General features: G+C 41.3%; 1 long non-coding RNA gene across 1 annotated transcript; it reads right to left on the reverse strand.

The window, feature by feature from the left end:
* Positions 1-1,414: 1,414 nt before the first annotated feature.
* LOC149128624 (uncharacterized) lies at positions 1,415-16,749 on the reverse strand. The gene is made up of 3 exons (XR_016222169.1): positions 16,561-16,749; positions 15,714-15,881; positions 1,415-1,746 (listed from the first exon to the last, which is right to left on the reverse strand). It is a non-coding gene; the product is annotated as an uncharacterized LOC149128624 (long non-coding RNA).
* Between the last annotated feature and the right edge of the window lie 168 nt (positions 16,750-16,917).

The raw sequence follows: 16,917 nt of genomic DNA on the forward strand, positions 1-16,917 counted from the left end.
AGTGTTAGTGGCCTTTTTATTATTATTTGAAAGGTAGAGATACAGAGAGGCAGAGGCAGAGAGAGAGAGAGAGAGAGAGAGAAAGTCTTCCATCTGCTGGTTCACTCCCCAAATGGCTGTAATGGCTGGAGCTGCACTGATACAAAGCTAGGAGCCAGGAGCTTCTTCTGGGTCTTCCACAAGGGGGCAGGGGCCCAAGAATTTGGGCCATCTTCTACTCTTTCCCAGGACATAGCAGAGAGCTGGATTGAAAGTGGAACAGCCAGGACTCGAACTGTTGCCCATTTGGGATGCCGGCACTGCAGGTGGCGGGTATACCTGATACATCACAGCACTGGCTCCCACAGATCTTTATGATGGAGAAACAGTTTGGGGCCTGCATGGTGTTTGCTTCCTGCTCTGGGCTGGAATTGCCCCAAAATTAGACTCTTCCAAAATCGTGACCATCAAGATGCTAATTATTGGAGAATTTTGCTGCACCAGTTGTATCCTTTTCTTTATTTAGTGAATTACTTTTAGTAAATGGTTAATTAACAGTCAGAAAGGAAGGGTGTGGATGCCTAAAGCTAAGGGTGGGAGGCTGGGAAATCAGGTCTTGGTGACTTATTGCCTCTGAATCTGAGGACTTGTACAGTGGTTCAGTTTCAACAGCAGCATCTATTCCCAGTGTCTAGTAACACTCCTAATACCCCTTCCCATAGTTACATAAAGACAAAATCAAAGGGAATGTGAAATCCTGAGTCAATTGAAAGTGTTCTTTCCGGCAAAATACCATGTGTAGTCAGAGGAGAGAAACTTTTTCTCTTTCTTCTGAAGGTTCAAAAATTGAGTTTATGAAGTGAATTGACAATAGCCAGATTAACAGAAAGAAAGACATACAAATTTATTACATGCACAAGTGTTGCTGGGGAGATGGGGTCTAATATCCTTCCTTGCCTTTTAGCTAGAGAAGCATTATGAGTAGAGGTACAAATACAACACACAAAGTAACCATGTTTAAAGGGCAAGGAGAACACACACATACACACACACACAGAGGCATTGCTCAGGAATAGAGAAGGCAGGAAAGGAAAAGTCTGGGGTTGGGGAGTACAGGTAGTGGCTCAGCATCCTGTCTCATCCTCATCTGCAGGGGGAGGGAGAGAGAGCACCCCTCTTTCTAGTTTCCAGACTCTTATGAAATTGGAAATGGGATGTGGCTACATGATACCACCTCCAGGTCCTTGGTGAGGGGAGGTACATCCTGGGAAAGGGGTCGTTTGATTGACAGGTAGGCAGATAGAATTACAAAGGGTGAGGGAGGTGTGGCTTCCCGCTCAGGGCACCAATCTAGCCCACAGATTTACCCCATATCATATGGACATCACAGGAAAGAAGAGTATACACAATATTCCAGCAAAGCGTAACACCTTATATATCCTTTAATAGGGGCGATAAGAAGAAGGGAGTGAGGTAGGGGGAGCAAACGATTTGGGGTAGGGTAGTGCTCCTCAGAAGAGCAGGCAATCAGCTACGGCAAAGTCCATCCAGGTGCCGCGTCAATCCGTGATGTGGGTTTGGCTTCTCTGGTTAACAGAGCTCCTGGGAAGAGGTTTCCCAACAGTTGTATTCAGTCTTTACTCACATAAGGGAACTTCAAAGAAAGACGCTCCTGCATTTGCTGTTCCGGGGTGCTCGCAGTTCGAGGCAATCTGCAGCACACTTGGAGGTGTCCCTTTCTGAGCCCCACCATGCGTATGTTGTGTCCTGTGTGGGAGGGGGTGCATGCTCAGGTATCCTTGTTGTATCTGACTTTTCTGTGAAAATTATAAATTCTATGTGGTTTATGTTGAGAAAAATTCGCTAAGGTGACTTAAATTTAACTCCAAGGGCAGAGGATAGAGGAGAGGAGGATGAGGGAGGCTAATCAGTTAAGAAGATACAGGAGGGGCCAGCACTGCGGCGCAGTGGGTTGAAGCCCTGGCCTGGAGTGCGGCATCCCATACGGGCGCCGGTTCTAGTCCTGGCTACTCCTCTCCCCATCCAGCTCTCTGCTATGGCCTGGGAAAGCAGTAGAAAATGGCCCAAGTCCTTGGGCCCTGCACCCACATGGGAGACCTGAAGAAGCTCCTGGCTCCTGGCTGCATATCTGCACAGCTCCAGCTGCTGCGGCCCTCTGGGGGATGAACCAGTGGATGGAAGATCTCTACCTCTCTCTGTAACTCTGTCTTTCAAATAAATAAAATATTTAAAAAAAAAAAAAAAAAGAAGCTACTGGAGAAGAACAAATCATTTCACATTGCTGAATGTACACTGAAACTTCAGCTCGAATTTCATCAGGACCCCTAGGCACCTAGTGCATCCTGCTTAAAACTCAGCCAGTCCAGAAGGAACAGAGTTCTCTTATGCTGTCTTCCTCTCCCAAAGCATACACCACCTGGCATAACTCCAGCTCTCTTATCTACAGCCAAGGTCGGTCCAGTATAAGTAATGTATGCCTTCCTTTTCAAAGTCATTCTTACAGTTTTAGGGGCAGAAGTTTTGCTTAGCAGTTAAGACACCAGTTAAGGTGCTGCATCCCATATTAGAGAAAGCTAGTTTCGATGCTCGGCTCCAGCCCCTGGCTACAAGCTTCCTGTTAGTGCAGACCCGGTAAGGCAGTGGAGACGGCTTAAGTAGTTATGTACCTTACACTAGGCATGTGAAAACTGGATTGAATCCTAGGCTCCCAGCTTCCACCTGACCCATTCCTGGCTATTGTGGATGTGGACTGGGGATCTCTGTGTTTTTTCTCTGTCTCTCAAATAAACAAAAACGAAAGAAAAAGAAAAAGCTAAGGCTCTAGGTATTGTGGATGTTTTCCCAAGTGCTATCTAGTCCTGCTGCTGGAAGTTGTGTGAACTTGTCCGAGGACCGGATCTTTTTTCTGGTTAGGATTTATCATTGCAGAGATCCTTCAATCTTTTTTTTTTTTTTTTTTTTTGTTCTTGACAGGCAGAGTGGACAGTGAGAGATCCTTCAGTCTTAAGAGTTTTGATTTAACACTCTGTCACCAATGGCTATGTAATAATGAACAATAATAATAGTAATAATAATAATGACAACAATGACAATGATAATGTCAACTAATGCAGATGTCTTCAGGCAAAGAAAGGTGGTTGCTATTTTTGGAGAGAACAGAACAGGAGAACTACAGGAAAAGTTTTCATTTTTCTAACTAATTTATTGAGTTTCCATTTATGACTGTCTTCAAATGTGACATGAATGAATTGCTTTATTTTCTGAAAGAACACTAACAAAATGAGAAGGCTTATTTAAACATTTTTAATAGTACCCGGTGAAAGTTACTGGTGTGTTTCCATGTGAGCTAATCACATTATGAGAATCTGAGAATGTGCTCTGCATAGATAAATAGTAAGGGAAAGTTTGAGTTGACTTGCTTCTTTAATATCATTCCTCAGTATCATCCAAGGTCATAAATGTCTGTGATCAATTACCCTGCACTCGTTTTCCAGCTTGCATAGTGACCTCGGCATTGTTTGAATGGTGTGGCTTCACTTTGCCTTGGCACATACTGTAGTCAGTATTATTACTTTATTCAAGTTGCTTCAAGCTCCTAGATAAACCTGTTATCTCAAGGGAGGACTCTTTCTTCAATAAATTGACTCCCAGGCATCCTAGACTTAATCTTACAGACCCTGTGACTTAATCTTACAGACCCTGTGAGGCAAGCTCTCCCTGTTCTAGCACTTTCCTCACCTTCCTCAAGGAGGCCAGCTAACAGCTGTGCCCATTTCTTTCCCATTCTGCCATCTCCTTTCCCTAAGATACCACTGCAAGGCAGGCAGCTCTGGTACTGCATCTGCTCTTTGCCAACAAGCTTCGTTCCACTCCTAAAGGAGTTGAGAAACTGCACCACAACTGTAGTCTCCTGGAGGGTAGAGGTGGGTAGGAGTGGCAGAGACAGAGCTATTTTGCCCAGAAAGATTTTCCTATCTGACAATTGATCACCAGGTCTGGTTATTCAGGTACTGCTTCATTCAGTCGTATGTTCATCCATTGTACCAATAGTTATTTTCTAGGCATTATCCTAGATGTTCTAATAAGAGCCACAATATGATTTTTGTTGTTTAAAAATATGACACCAAGAACATTTTCTACAAAATAAATTAAAAATCAGATGTTATACAAATTAAATTTGGGGGCAGGCATTTGGCAAAACAGTGTGTCTGGGTTCCAGCAATGTCTCCACTCACCACCCAGCTTCCTAATGATGAACAACCTGAGAGGCAGCAGACAAGGACTCAAATGATTGGGTCCCCGCCACCTACATGGGAGACCTGGCTTGAGTTCCTGGTTCCCAGGCATTTGGACAGTGGACCTATGGGTGGGAGCTTTCTCTCTGTGTCTGAGAGCTCCCTCTCTCTCCCTCCCTCTCTCTCTCAAATAAATAATAAGTAAACATTTAAAATTTATTTTTGGTTCAATAAAACACTATAAAAAGAATAGAAAAAATGTTATATAGAGGAAGATCAAAATATTTGAAAGCATAGTTGTAATAAAGGAATTTTACCTAAAATATATAAGTAACTCTTAAAATTAAAGCATCTAATTTTTTTCAAAGGGCAAAGAACGGACACTTCAATAAAGAAAATATATCACTAGCAAATAAGCACAAAAAGATTCTCAATGTCTTGTCTGTGATAAATGAAAATTAGAAATACAACTATCAGAACTGCTTTGAATTGAAATACATCATTTGTAACTGGTAGAAGTTAAAATAATACAAACATTTCAGAACATGGTTTGGCAATTTCTTGTGAAATTGAATAAATATTTATGTTATTCCTGGATACTTACACAAAAGTGAAATGAAAATATATGGTCACACAAAAACTAGCATGTGAATGTCAAATTTATTAATGCCCAAAGCTGCAAATAAGCAAGATATCTCCCCAAAAGTGAGTGGATATATAAATTCTAGTACATCAATATTAGAAATACTACTCCACAATAAAATGGAGGGAGTGAGTGAATTTTGCAATAGCATATATCAATCTTAATTGCACTTAGCTAAGTAAAATAAGCCAACCCTCCAAATCTAAAGTTATTTTATTTATTACATTATTTTATTTATTAATCTAAAGCTATATTATTTTATTTATTATTTATTTTTATTATATGATATTTATTTATTATTTTATTCTGTAAAAGGTGGGGTTATAGGGATAGAAAACACATCAACCATCACCAGTGTTTGAGGAAATGAAGAGTTGTTGAGAAGTGATGAGTGGGCTACATGGGACTTGAGGGTTATAGAATTGCTTTTGCATGACATCAGTATGTTTGCATGCATGGGTTAATATCTATACATTTCCTGTGTTTGTCTATGAGATGGTCTAGAAACAGTAACACCCCAGGAAAAATGAGGACACCAAGAACTTACATCTTGGTATTTAAAAACCATTCTCCAGAAAAAGGAAATATTGATCCCTGGATAAATGGCTGATTCTAGGGATGGGACTTGGGAAATACAAGATGAGCCTATATCACTTTTTTTTTAATTTTTATTTTTAAATTTTATTTAAGGTACAAATTTCATATATTTCATAAATACAGATTCAGGAACATAGTGATATTTTCCACCCTACCCTCCATTCCACCCATATTCCCTCCCTTCTTCCTTCTCCCTCTCCTATTCCCATTCTTATTTTTTATGAAGAACTATTTTTAGTAAACTTTATATTCATAAGATTAACCCTACACTAAGTAAATAGTTCAACAAACAGTATGAAGAAAAACATCACTGTTCCTCAACAGTTGAGACAAGGGATGTTAAAGATTATCACATCTCAAAGTGTCAATTTCAAACCCAAAGATAACTTTTTTAGGTACTCTATTAGTTACCACAGATCAGGGAGAACATATGGTATTTGTCTTTTGGGGAATGACTTATTTCTCTAAGTAGAATGGTTTCCAGTTGCATCCATTTGGTTACAAACAAGAGAATTTTTTTATTGCTATGTAGTATTCCATAGTGTATATGTGCAATAATTTCTTTATCCAGTCAACAGTTGATGGACATCTGGGTTGACTCCATATTTTAGCTATTGTAAATTGAGCTGCAATAAACATGAGCGTACAGATAATTATTTAATATTCTGATTTCTTTTTGTTTGGGTAAATAATAGGAGTGGGATGACTGGGTCACATGGTAGGTCTATATTCAGATTTCTGATGTATCTCCACACTGTCTTCCACAGTGGCTACACCAGTTTACCTCCCTATGAACAGTGGATTAGGGTACATTTTTCCTATCCTCACCAGCATTTATTGGCCCTGCCATTTTTCCATAAATATTCCTATGATTTACTTTGGGTTTCTTTTATACTTTTACTGGGAGATTTTCTATCTTCTTTCATAATGATGACTACCTTTCTGGGTTTCTGTGTATAGCACATCCTTAAGCATCTTTTGTAATGCTAGATGAGTGGGGATAAATTCTTTCAATTTCTGTTTGTTATGGAAGGTCTTTATTTCACCTTTATTTGTAAATGAGAGCTTTTCAGGGTATAGTATTCTTGGTTGACAGTTTTTTTCTCTTAAGTCTTGAACTATGTCTCTCCATTTTCTCCTAGCCTGTAGAGTTTCTGATGAGATTCATAGCACATTTTAGGGTCTACCCAGAGCCCTGGAATAGAGACCCTCTGGTATGAATTTGCAAAATCCAACTCCCACAGACTCCTTCCACCCCAAAGTTTTATTTTCTAGTTATACCTGTTCATAAGACAATTGTTATGTTTGGGAAATGCTGATAAGGATCTACATATGCATACGTGTGTTGCATCACTTGGTAATGCATAACTTGATGTGTGTGTACACACACAGATATGATGATCTTTAAGCAAAAGTGTGTGTATATGAAACACACACATACACACATACAACACACAAACACACACATTACATTTCAGCCAAACGGAGAATTCTCTTTAGCTGTTCTTTCAGATAGTACCTACTATACTTCTACAGCCCTGATCCAGAGCCCGGCCCACCCCAGGTAGCCCATCTGATGGCTTAGCCTTAGCCCCTTTCAGGCGTCCCTCCATGCTCACCACAGGATCAGGGATGGGCATTAAGGGACATGTGATTCTCATGGCTGAGTCACTCGGTAAGGGAAGCCTTCGCAGCTGTTGCCCAGCTGCTGCTGGGGTGGGGGTGGGGGCTAGCGGGGACAACTGCAGGGCATGTAGCTTGCTGTCAAGTGGGTTACCTGTCCACTTGTCCTCATGGCTTCAGAGTTAGTCTCTTGGGGGCTCACTCCCACTAGCCAAAGCTCCCCACACTTGTGACGACCATTAAGACAGCTGCAGAGAATGAATCTTAATGTGATCAAACCCAGACCTTCCAAAGTGGGGCCTGGAGGGAACCTGCCTATGAAGACAGCTGCACCTCTTTGGTGTTTCTCAACCTTTCTCTCCTGGGGCTCACTCTCCATGAAGAACCACCTGCTAATTGTTTCTGTTCCACACTGGCTTTAGGGGAGGGTGTTCTCTGTCTATTGTCATTGATCTTGTTCATACCGAAGTGAACTTGATTGGCTTTTTAAAAGTACTTTAGTAAAGTTCAGAGACAACACAGTGCAAAGGCACACACCTGAGTGAACTCAGGAGAGGAAAGGCATATGCTGCATGGCCACAAGGCATGTTGTTTCCCCTGGGCAGGCTATGTGACAGACTTCTCATAACTCCTGCCCCACAAGAGTGTCCCCCTCTGAGTAAGTAAGGCCTGGGATGGCCCATGCTCCTGATGTGCTGCCTTCTAAAGGCCCCTTCTCATTGTGGGTCTCATCTCTTCTCTCTGGAGTTACTCAGCCTCTTCAGAGTAAAGGCAGATCCTTCAGCTGCCAGGACAGGACCTCAGGATAAACCCCACAACCTTGTGTCTGCAGACACACAAGCACGGCAGGGCCAAATTCTGTTATGGAGCTGAGTGACAAGCAGCCCAGATCTGCTGGATGATGTGGTCATGCATTCCCCAGAGTTAAGCCTTTGAAAAGTGGTCTTTGCAGCATTGAATGTGTAGGTGAGAAGAAATCTGGGGAATTTGGATCGTATGAAATACATTTGAATTATTTCTATCTAAATTTCTTTGATTGCCACCCACATGCCTCTCTTCACTCACTAGATTTTGTTCACCTAAACTTTGAATTCAGGAAGCTCTTAATGCCTGCATTAAATCTATCAGCCCTCACACCAAAGCTGGCAGTGTTTGGAGACAAACAAGGTTAAATGCAGTTATAAAGGCTCCTGATCCCATGGACTGGCATCCTCACAAGAAGAGGGGATCAGGACACAGTCATATGACAACACAGGGAGAAGGTGGCCAGCTACAATCCGGGAAGAGAGCCTTCAGGAGAGACTAACCCTGTTGACAGCTCGATCTTCTACACCTGTGAGAAAAGGAATGTCTCTGGTCTAGGTCATCCCATTTATGATATTTTGTTATGGCAGCCCAAGCTGCCTAAGACAGCTTGCAAGCCCTGGATTGGGAGGAATTCACTTGTCCTGATAGCTGCAAGCAGTGCTCCCTCATGCTCTGTTTTCTGTCTTATCCACCCTCATCAGCCCAATCAGGATTGGGCTGAGCTGGGCTCCTGGTTCATGAAAGCGGGCCTCCTGTTGCCAATAACTATCAAGGAGGTTCTTGCTTCTGCCTGTGTGCATCCTTGGATTTCTTGTTGAAAACAGGAAATTAGGGCAGAACTGTCAGCATTTTCAGCACTCGAACTCTGGTCTGGGGCTGCCACCTGGCTTTTGATCTTTAGAGGATAAATTCAGTTTCATCCCTCCAGGCCTTCCTGTGGAAGGATACGGATTGTCTGTAAAAGTATGTAGGCCAGCAGGGAGCAGAAACTGCTTCCCAGGGATCAGCTGACACTGCACCTGGTCCCAAGGTGTGGCGGGTTGTTAGGATGTTTGGCCCTACTCCCAAGAAGAGTGGAAGAGAAGCTGCGCTCTAACGAGTGGAGACCCTCAAGGTTTCACCTTGATTTAGATCTTAATTTTAGATCTTACACCACACCACACAGTTACACAAGAGCCTAGATATTAGTAGAGTATTTATGAGCATGTGTTATATTACTCTTTCACCATGTATCTCGGAGTCCTTGAGGTTGAAGGTGTTTAAGACTGTATAATCAGGACAAATCCAGGCACATAGTGGACGACTCAGGGTATTCAGCTATGGGAATCCATCTGTTATGCAAGATGGGCCCTATATTTGACTGGATGCTTCATTTTTGCTTGTTGAGATCAATTAAACTATGGTTTCATTGAAGTAAAATTTATATCCCAGAATATTAACAAGTGTATTTAGCACATTTGCAATGTTGTATGATCATCACCTCTAACTTGTTCTAGAATATTTTCATCATTTCAAAAAGAAATCAGACCCTTTACTCTTAAACAGTCATTTTCTACTTTTCCTTCTATTTAGACTGGTGCCCACTGGTTTGTTTTCTGTCTGTATGTATTTACTTATTCTGGATATTTAATATAAATTAAGTCATATAAGTGTTTCTGTGTCTGATTTATTCATGTACCATAATGTTTTCAAGGTTTACCCATGTTATAGCATTTATCAATACTTCATTTTTTTGGATGACTAATATTACATTATGTGACTAAACTGCATTATGTGACTATACTATATTTATTTATCCATTTATACATTTTGATGGAAACTCAAAAGTGAGTACTATCTCTAGCCAGAAAAAACTGAATATACTTGGAAGACTTTACAGATAAGTTTGTCCCAAAACAATTCATAGCTAAGTCACAATATTCAATGATATCATTATAGACTCAATAAATGCATTATATTTTTTCAGAATTGCTTTTCTCTTTTGTGATATATTAGACTATATACAGTATGCTAGAAAAATTTTTCAATATTTATTTATTTCAGAGATAGAATTAAAGAGAGAGAGGAAGAGACAGAGAGGGGAAGATTTTCCACCTGTTGGTTCATTCTCAGGTTGGCTGGGCTGGGCCAGACCAGATCTGGGAGCATGAACTCCACCTGTGTCTCTCATATGGGTGGAAGGGGCCCAAGCAAGTGGACCATCTTCTGCTGCTCCCCAGACGCATTAGCTTGGAACTGGATCGGAAGTAAAGCAGCCAGGATGCAAACCAGTGCCCATACAGGATGCCAGCATTGCAGCCAGCCTCTTAACCCCCTTTGCCACAATGCTGGCCCTAGAACACTTTTAAAAACACATCTGGCAAAGGACTTATAACCAGAATATGCAACAAAAAATTTAATATAATTAACAACCCCCAAGTGGCAAAAGAGTTAAACACTTAATAAAAAGATAACCAAATGGCAAATAAGCACATGAGAAGATAAGCAACATTATTAGACATTAAGGAACAATAAGTGAAAACCACTATAAGATATAGTCATACATCTTGAAGAAAGGTAATGGGAGATTGGATGGATGGATAGATAGGTAGGTAGATAGATAATGGATAAGTAGATAGATAGATAGATAGATATAGATAAATGTAATTATACTAAGTTGTTCTGAGGCTCTGGGCCAGCTAGAATTCTGCTGCAATGCTCAAAGAAATCTAAAACAATGTAGCCAATTTGGAAAACAAATTGGCACTTTCTTACAAAATTAATCTTATATTTATCAAACAATACAGCAATGCCAGTCCTAGCTCTTGCTTGTGAGAATAAAAGTTGATATTTATATAGAAACTAATTAGTATTATGTACACTAATATCTATAGCACCTTTATTTTTTTAATTCTTTTTATTATTTAATGAAAGTGAATTTAGAAAGTTCATCTTTTGTATTGTTGTGGCCCTCCCCCCCAACCTCCCTCCCATGGCCCTCCCCTTCCACTCCCTCTCCCATCCCGACCTTCATCGAGTTTCATTTTCAATTACCTTCATATACAGAAGATCAACTTAGTATACACTAAGCAAGAATTTCAACAGGCTAGCAGCTTTATTTGTATTATTTTTTTTTTTTTTTGACAGGCAGAGTGGGCAGTGAGAGAGACAGAGACAGAGAGAAAGGTCTTCCTTTGCCAGTGGTTCACACCCCAATGACCGCCACGGCGGCCGGTGCACCGCGCTGATCCAAAGCCAGGAGCCAGGTGCTTCTCCTGGTCTCCCATGGGGTGCAGGGCCCAAGCACTCCTCTCTGTCTCTCTCTCTCTCTCACTGTCTAACTCTGCCTGTCAAAAAAAGAATAAAAAATAAAAATAAAAGGTAGGACTAGAAATGGTAGGGGCATGGAAAATGACTACAATCAGAGGGGAAATAATACAGCTCTAAAGAATCCCACTCCATGGCATCAGAGATATAAATAAGCAGGGATCAAGGAATGCTTTGGAAATGGACAATAATTATTTTTCATTCAAAGAAAAAAGAGATTATCTAAATATACGACTAGTCAGCAATTTTCAAATCATTAATATCAATAATAATGAGTCAGAAAGTTTAAGTGACATGAAAAAGAGCCCCACATGCAAATGCAATTAAGATCTATAAGTCCACATATATATGTAGTATACACACACACACATATAGTTCAGAGTTCCACTGTTTCATGTACAAATATACACCTAGACACAGACAGATGTAGACAGCCAGGATAATTGGCATTATAATATTAACTTATTGCCTTATCTTTCTTCAGATTAGCAAGAATCTTTAGATTATCAGTAAATTCCCAATACATGTACATTATTCAGAACTAAGATTAAAAAAAATCAGTACAAAATTGGCATACAATACAAACACTTCTCTTGTGTTTGATAGAGTCAGGCACCATCAGCCAGTTTAAGGAAATGTTTTGAGATGTGCAAGATGTTCTGAGTTCAGCCCAGACTGCGACATCTCAAGCCCTGACTCCTCTCAAGTTAATCTCATATGCAAGAGACTCCCAAATGCATGCCAGCTGTTCAGTTATCTTTTCCAAACAAGACTGTCTGTTTTTTCAAGGGAAAAAAAAAAGCACATAATGAAAACAATTGAGAAATGAAAAGAAGAAAAAAAATATGACCACAAGCAAAAGAGAAAAAATAAAGTCAATGCACTTAAACCCCCAGACGACTCATTCCAATTTCATGAAGATTTTAAAATAAGTAGCATAAATATATTAAATCATTTAATACACAAGCATAGAAAAAATGGATGAGGAGATGAACAATTTTGTCAGATAGTTTAAAGAACAAACGCATTCAGAAGTTTTCTGAACTTTGCTACACAGGACTATACAGTACATGCAGAAAAGCCACGAGGAAGGACTGGTGGTAAGAGGCTTGCATCAAGCTGGGTATTTGAGTTCAGCTTCTAAGTCACTGAAGGACTCTGGGTTAATCTCTGTCCTTTTCTGAGTTCAAGATTCTTCCTCTATATATAAAAGGTTAGAGATACTCTGAATTTTATGGCAATTAAATAATAACAACAACAAATATCCTCCCCATTTCCTGAGATTCTCTGGGTTGGCCCCTGCTATGTGTGCAGGGGCCACTTGTGATGAATTCTTAATTTTTGTCTTGTTCATCTTCAATCTTGCAGAAGATAGGGACCCACACACCAGGGAGAGGATGGCAAGTTAGTCCCCAGTTCTGAGATGATATAGGCTTGAAGATCCTAGCTATTGTTTCCTCTGTGTTCACAGCTCCCATATCTTTGTTTTGTTTTCTAAAGATTTATTATTATTTCTTTGAAAAGCAGAATACATAGAGAGAGGGAGAGATGGAGAGATCTTCCATCCATTGGTTCACTACCAAAATGATTGCTGTGGGGAGCAACTGGGAGCAACTCGGACTAGACTAAGTTACTGGAATTAAGACTTATTCTATGCATCTGCTCTCCCACAATATGGCGCTGGGAGAGGAGGAAACAGCTTCTACACAGCTGCCTCCAGTTCAACCAATAAACAGCAGGACCTGCTCCTGATTGGAGGAGAGCAGTGTACTCGGCGTGTGGGTAGCAGAGTTGGGATTGGTGGAAGAGGACTATAAAGGAGGAGAGAGACAACATGCACCAGGAACATCTATCTGAAGGAACACCTGAGCAGCCCCCGAGAGAGCCGGCCGGCGGTGTGCCGCTCCCCCGCAGAAGTGGGGAAAGTGGCAGGGGGAACCGCCCTTCCACGGAGGTGGAAGGGACAGTAGCCAACCCGGGAAGAACCAGCAGCAAACCCCGGAAGGGCTGAGCAGACAAAAGAACAGCGCAGGGTCCTGTGTCATTCCTCCATGAAGAGGGGGAGCGACAATTGCAACTGCAAAGGTTGGGCCAGGCTGAGGCCAGGAGCCAGGAACTTTATCCGGATTTCTTTTGGATGCAAGGGCCCAAGGACTTGGACCATCTTCTGCTGCTTTCCCAGGTGCATTAGCAGGGAGCTTATAGCTCTCATAATTAATCAACCTGAGGGCTTCCTTGGATTAAAATGGGAGCCACATGACCTACTCCTGTTTAACTTTCTCCATCTAAATCCATTGCACATGGGTGCAACTGTTGTTCTGTAATAAAGTGAGTAGAAAAGTTGTGTAGGATGCGACCCCTGTGATTTTGTAGAAGGAGCACACAACGAACCCAGTAACTGAGCATCATGAGCTTGAAGCAATGCCTACAGCAGCACCTGGGGTGTTTGGTGCTGAGAACAGTCACTTATCTGGTGAGTGGAGTACACTGACTCCTGACTATCTGCATGGAGCAAGCAGGCACAGGAGGGTCAACACATAAACACAAGTGGTTGCATCTACAGCAAGTGACTTCATAGGATAGAAAAAAAATCAAATCAATTAATTAATGGTGGTCCTTCTATTCCTGATGGCTCCTCAGGGATCAAACAGCAAACTAGGAATCAGGCAGTGGCACTCCTACATTTTCTTCCTTGATGCTGTCTGAGAAGAAAGAGAGGCACTCTAAATCACCTTCTCTCCTGCTCCTCAGATACAATCAGTTATCATTTCAATTTCACAAACTAATGAAATTGCCAGTCTAGGGAATTCCAGAATGTCTTGATAAAACCAGCCTCTTGACTTTGCTTTTGCTAACTTTCTTTTACCCTTGAAAAGTTTAACACTGTCTCAGCTCCTTTTTGGCATCAAGCACAGAACTGTAATCTGGGAAACTCAATCATATTGGGCAACTTTTCTCAATGAAAGGAAAAAATAAAGTGATACAGGAAAAAAAAATGGAAGAATCGGGGAGTTAGGACAAAAGGAGAGAAGAGGAAAGGAGAGGAGACAGAGGTGTTGAAAACTGAAGAAGGACATATATAACCTGCCTGGTCCCAAATAGCTGGGCTGAAGCAGACAAAATTGGTTACGCAGTCTCTCAGACCGAGAGCATCATCAGCTATACCTATACACAAATGACTCGATTAATTATTTAAGAATCTATAAATACACAGAGCATACTGGACTGGGGAAGAAAACATACCCTGTGTGTCTCCCCTCTCACTTGCCCTCCAAAATGCTAAAGAGAGTCATTTTCATGTGATGAAAACCTTCCTTAGATGCTCATGCTCTTTTTTATTTTCAGTCTGAGCTAAATCACCATTTTTGTGTTTGACTGTGTTATGAAATAGCCTATAAATGTGACTTTTCAATCCTGAGTGTAAGCACATTTGACAGATCCCAATTCCACAAACACCAGAGCCTGGTCTTTAAATAATAGTTTCTCTTGGTTTGACATGCTACTCTGAGACTCATTCCCAAAGCCATAACTGTAGACTCACTGATACATAAATGCATGCATTACAGCATATAATATGCATGTATTTCATTCCTTGGACTTTAAAGATATTATTCTTCACAAAAGGAAATGAGAGTTATTTTTTCTCCTAATTTCTTGGGATTACACTTCATATTACTATTAGAATACTTCCTTTCATTTTTATGAGAGAGAGAGAGAGAGAGAGAGAGAGAGAGAGAGAGAAATCTCTCATCTGCAGATTCATTGTCCAAATGGGCAGGCTAAAACCAGGAGCCTGAAACTCCAACTGACCTCCCATGTGGGTGGCAGAGACTCAAGTACTTGAGATAATATTTGCTGCCTTCCAGGATGTGCATTAGCAGGAAGCCAGATTGGAAATGGAGTAGCTGAGACTCAAACCAGGCACTCCAATATGGGGTGCAGGCTTCTTCCCAAGCAATGATGTAAGCTGCTGTATCAAATACCATCCCTACTATTAGGATACTATGAATAAGGCTCCTTCTTATGTCCAAGCTGATTTACAACTTATTCATGGGGAATATGGGATTCACATGATTTCTTTTAAAAAATATTTTTGTGTTTAACTTCTTAAAACACATAGCAGCTAATGTGCTTTATCACATGGTGTCACAACCTTGTTTAAAGTTGCATCCTCCTCCATCCCCAAGTACCAGGGGAAAGGCATACAGTTAAGGCAGCTGTATAGACTAGGAGGCCCTCATAGTCAGTCCTGGAAACAGCTATTAGTGGACAATGGAAAAAGTGGGTTTCTTGGTTTCTGCGGCTCAGGTATTACTATCTTCTATTTTCTGTACTCTGATCCATAGACATTCAGGTCTTTGCTAATCCTGGAAGAATCATCTCTTTCAGTTAGCCAAATCTTAGAGATATTCAACAATGACTCTCCAGTTTGTCTTTTAAATACAAACAGACTAGCTGTGGCAGGCAGGTGGTACAGCAGTTAATGCACACATATCACTTACCCCCTTAGCGCTATGCTTGGGTTGGAGTCCTAGGTGCTCTTCTGATTCCACAGCCTGGGGGCAGCAGATGATAGTTCAAACATATCAGTCCTGTCATCCGCCTGATAGATGCAGATTGAGTTCCAGGATCCTGGCTTCAGCTTGGAACAGCTGTGACTCTTACAGGTACTGGGGGAGTAAAACAACAAATAAAAGAGCTCTCTCCCATTGTGTCTGCCAGCCTCTCTCTCTCTCTCTGCCTTTCAAATAAATAAAAAACATATAAATAGAAAATTTTTAAAAGGGTATCCCAAATTAAGAACAGCACCAAAATATAAACTAGCCAATCCAAAGCCTGTGCCATCAGCCTATCAGTCTCTCATACAACCCTAATCATGCAACACACACACAAGACAGATAGGGAAAACCCTTCCAGCCCAAAAACCCCTAAAATTCCCAAGCTAGGTTGTCTGTTCATCTCTTTACTCCACACAGAAAGTACAACAGTGTTTTTGCCCACAGTTTTTCCCTCTCCTTCTTCCTCCTGAGCAATCCTGGTGCTGTCCTGTGTGGCCCTGTGTAATGTGAAAAACCACTCCTCTTGGGAAGTATGGGTCTGAAAGACTTATCTCAGTGGCAGCTGTTTCAGGATCTGTTGGTCTTGCCACACTTACATTTAAAAAAGCATATTTTAAAGCATTCACACAGGTCCATGTGGATTCAGATAAATGCTGGAGAAGCAACACTGTAAAACTCAGAAGCAGTCCGAGAACCCCATGGTGGAAGATGAACTGTCTCCAAGAAAGGTAAAAGCTAAACGGCAGAACCTTGGAATACACGATTTTAAATATGAAAACTGGTTTTTCACCTGAGATTAATTTGAGGATCTTGAGATGGGAAGATAATCTTAGATTTTCAGGGTGACCCAATGTAAACATGCATTGTGGGGAGCAACTGAGACTAGACTAAGTTACTGGAATTAAGACTTATTCTATGCATCTGCTCTCCCACAATATGGCACTGGGGAGGAGTAAACTTCTACGCAGCTGCCTCTCGCCAATTTGACTGATGAGCTGCAGGAGCTGATCCTGCTCCTGGTTGGAGGAGAGCAGCGTGCTCGGCGTGTGGGTAGCAGAGCATGGATTGGTGGAAGAGGACTATAAAGGAGGAGAGAGACAACATGCACCGGGAACATCTGAAGGAACACCTGAGCAGCCCCCGAGAG

The sequence above is a fragment of the Oryctolagus cuniculus genome, chromosome 1, assembly GCF_051225735.1.
Source record: "Oryctolagus cuniculus isolate XC-2025 breed Fujian yellow rabbit chromosome 1, ASM5122573v1, whole genome shotgun sequence".
Taxonomy (NCBI): domain Eukaryota; kingdom Metazoa; phylum Chordata; class Mammalia; order Lagomorpha; family Leporidae; genus Oryctolagus; species Oryctolagus cuniculus.